The sequence below is a fragment of the Temnothorax curvispinosus genome, unplaced genomic scaffold (genome assembly GCF_003070985.1).
Source record: "Temnothorax curvispinosus isolate PA1 unplaced genomic scaffold, ASM307098v1 QBEX01014839.1, whole genome shotgun sequence".
NCBI lineage: Eukaryota > Metazoa > Arthropoda > Insecta > Hymenoptera > Formicidae > Temnothorax > Temnothorax curvispinosus.
In genome coordinates, this window is record NW_020224619.1 from 14930 (window position 1) to 18630 (window position 3701).

Sequence of the window (3701 nt, forward strand, 5' to 3'; positions counted from 1 at the left end):
GAAAGGAGTGGTGGACAACATTTACACACTGAATTATGCGATAGGGAAGCGATTAAAGAGAAAAAAGAAGGTGGTGGCTGCTTTTGTAGATCTAAGGGCGGCATTTGATTCAGTGGACAGGAGGGTTTCGGGAAGATGTCTGAAAAAAACAGGGGTGAGTGAGAGGTTGGGAAAAAGGATCATAAAAATATACGTGAAAACAAGGAGTATAGGGAGGGTGGAGAAAAGATGCGGAAGGAAATTTTGGACAGCAAGAAGGGTGAGGCAGAGATGTCCGCTGAGTCCAATGCTGTTCAACTTACTGGTGGCGGACATAGAGATGGAGCTGGGAAGAGATGGAATAGGAGGGGTACAAGTAGGAGGACAAAAACTAAGGGTACTAGGGTATGTGGACGATGTAGTGATTTTAGCAGAGGATGAGGAGGGAATAAAATGGTTGTTAAAGAGATTAGAGAGGTATTTAAAAAGGAAGGGGTTGGAATTGAATGTGGACAAGACGAAGATAGTAAGGTTTGGAAAAAGAGGTGGAGGCAGAAGAAAGGAGAAATGGTGATGAAAAGGTAAGAAATTAGAAAAGGTGAAGGAGTTTAAGTATCTAGGATACTGGTTCAGTTGGAATGGGGGGCAGGAGTCGAAGGTGAGGGCGAAGTTAAAGAAAGAATAGGGGTAATGGGACAGGTATGGGGAATAGGAAAAAGGTTTGGCGAAGACTGGAAAAGGAGAATGAAGTTGTTCGATTCTTTGATGGGAAGTGTTTTAGGCTTCGGGTCAGAGGTGTGGGGTTGGAAGGAATGGGGACAGGTAGAGAGGGTGCAAGAAAAGTATATCAGATGGGTACTGGAGCTGGATGGAAGGACGTCAGGTTACATGGTGAGAGGAGAGAAAGAGGGACAAGTTGAGGACGAGGATGGGAAGGAAAGCACTGGAATATGAGGAGAAACTTTAGGGAGGAGGGGACAGTGAGTGGGCAAAGAGATGTTGGAAAGCGATAATTGAAAGAGGAGATAGGAAAGGATCTAAATGGGAGGAACAAAGGAAGGAATTTTATAGAAAAAGAGGAGTCTCGGTGGAGTGGATAAGGAAGCAGAGGGAGGAGGGTCGAGAGGTTAGAGGAGAAGTGGAGGAAAGAAACAGAGAGGTATAGCAGCAGGAGAGATATGGTAGGATAAGTAAGTCCAGATGGAACAGATGGTATAGGGAAGTGGGAACACTAGGGTTACCGAAGTACTTAAAGAAAAGGGAAAGAGAGGAAAGAATGATTAGAGTCGCGAGGTTCAGGTTGGGAAATGAGATGAGAGAGGGTAGGTATTGGGAGGGAGAGGAAGGAAAAAAATGCAGGCTGTGTGGAGGTGAAGAAGAGACGTGGGAGCATGTGGTAGAGGTATGTATGGGAGAAGGTAAAGGAAGAGGAAAAGAAGAAATAGTAAAAATTTTGGAAAATGATGCGAGTGGAGAGGGTTGAAGAGACTGCAGGATAAAAGGGGTAGAAGAGAGATTACGGGAGAGGAGGAGAGGGGGAGAGTCAGAGGGGGATGGTGGAAAAGAGAGGAGGGAGGCAGGGGGACAGAGGGGAAGACTGGGATGGATGAACAGTGGGGAACAGGCGTGAGAGAGAGAGAGAGAGAGAGAGAGAGAAAGAGAGAGTGGAGTAATGTAACGTATGAAAGAGAGAGAGAGAGAGAGAGAATGGAAGAGAGAGTGGATGAAGCGAGAAATGAGAGAATGAATAAAGATGTAAAATGTATTGCGGCGAGGAAAGGCAAAAGAGAGTATAGAGAGAAGAGGCGTGCGGAAAGAGAAGAGCGAGCGAGCGAATACAATGATCGAAAAGATTCAACTGTACAAGTTTTTATGTCATAATCTAATCTAAAGTTATGTATTTTACATTAAAAATATGGATTTTATCTATTAATAATTAATAATTTATTAGTAATTTATTTGTTTAATAATCCTGTGGTATTATAAATATCTTATTTAATGTTATAAAAAGCTAAAAAAAAGAAATATTAATCTTGCTCAAAAATATTTCAGAGATGTACTTGGTTTTATTGTGGTTTTTCTTTCATTATTAATTTTAATTTGTATTAGATTAAAATTGACTTGAATTTAGATTGCGTAAATCAATAAATATTAATTAGATTTTATTTACACATATTGCATTTTTTGTAATTTAAGAAAATATACATATTAGGAAAAATTAAAAAAATATATATACAATATGCTTATATATAATTAACAAAAAAATAAAATTATTATAAAAAATAATAATAACAAAATAATAATAATAATAATAATAATAATAATAATAATAATAAGAGAAATAGAACCATTACAATATACAATCAAATTAGAATAAAATGCCATACGATCCAAGCTTAGACAGCCTAATATTAATTTCTGTGTGTATGTATACATATATTTTTCCAACTTATTTAACTGCCGCCGATTTTTTGTCGGACTTGAAACACAGCTATTGTTGGAACATTAAAATTCTTCCCTCCCCGGAATTAAATTGACTTGATTTAATTACATAAATTAATTTAACTATCTAAAAATAATAATAATTTATTTAACGGAATGTGACGGGAAATGAGAGAGAAAAGTGGACACATAAAAGGGAAGATAAAATTGTACTAATAGATTATCTTTTAGTAAAAAGAAAAAATAGGGAAAATTATAGGGGTGGGAGAAATAAGAAGGATGGTGGTGGAAAACATTGAAAGTGTAAGGAGATTCTAAGTGGAAGGATAGAAGATGAGATAGTGAAGAGTTAGGAAGAACAGAAGAAGGAAAGAAAAAGGAGGTATAATGGAATAATAAATGTGAAAAGTAAGTAGGAAAAGAGAAAAATGGAGAGCTGAGAAAGGGGAAAAAGAGAGAGGTACCGGGCAAAAAAATTAGAGCGTAATAAGTCTTATATGAGAAATAAGAAAAAAAAAATATGAGAAAGATAAGTACGTGAAGTAAGCAGAGAGGGAAAAGGAATGGGAGGTGGTGATTAGATATTAATTACAAAACAATAATTTACAATAATAATTTAAAACAAAAAAAAATGATGGGAGAAATAGAAACGTGAAGTAAGCAGAGAAGAAAGAGGAATGGGAGGTGGTGATTAGATATTAGTATGTCAGAGAAGAAAAAGGAACAAATTAACGGAGAGAAAAAAAATAGTGGAATGGGATAAATATTTTAAAATAAAAATATAACGGGAAATATATGGACACATGGAGACGCGCGCGTTAGCGCGCGTGTGTGCTAGTCTATAATAAAAAAATCCATGTAGACGCGAGAAGTTGGCCCGTGGTCGAGTAGTATTGTTGCCGCTTTTCCGCGTGCGTGATTGGCCGATGCGTGCGTGCGGTCGATATGATGCAGCGATCGAGATCGCGCTGCGAGTTTCGCGTGCGTGTATGTATGTATATACATATGTGTATGTGTCGTGTGATGTGACAGCTGGCATCGGTTGCGCGAGGTTAGTGGGATTATTTATATAAATATGTATGCGTCGTGTGATGTGACAGCTGGCATCGGTTGCGCGAGGTTAGTGGGATTATTTATATAAATATATATATAAATTATATTTTACATATTAATATATTTTAACGTCATTTGTAATGTTTCAATATTTATTGCTTGCTCGTACAAGTCGTACAAATCTAATCTGGTATACGTTACAGTAACTATAGATTTTTGATACAGAT

General features: G+C 37.3%; 1 long non-coding RNA gene across 2 annotated transcripts in view; it reads left to right on the plus strand.

Annotated features, from left to right (window-relative positions):
• Positions 1-3505: 3505 nt before the first annotated feature.
• LOC112465027 overlaps positions 3506-3701 on the plus strand; it is a 1930-nt gene continuing 1734 nt past the window's right edge. Inside the window, exon 1 of one of the 2 annotated variants that reach the window (XR_003041973.1) lies at positions 3506-3540. This is a non-coding gene — a long non-coding RNA (uncharacterized LOC112465027). The remainder of the gene's footprint in view (positions 3541-3701) is intronic. The other variant, XR_003041974.1, reaches the window with a different exon arrangement.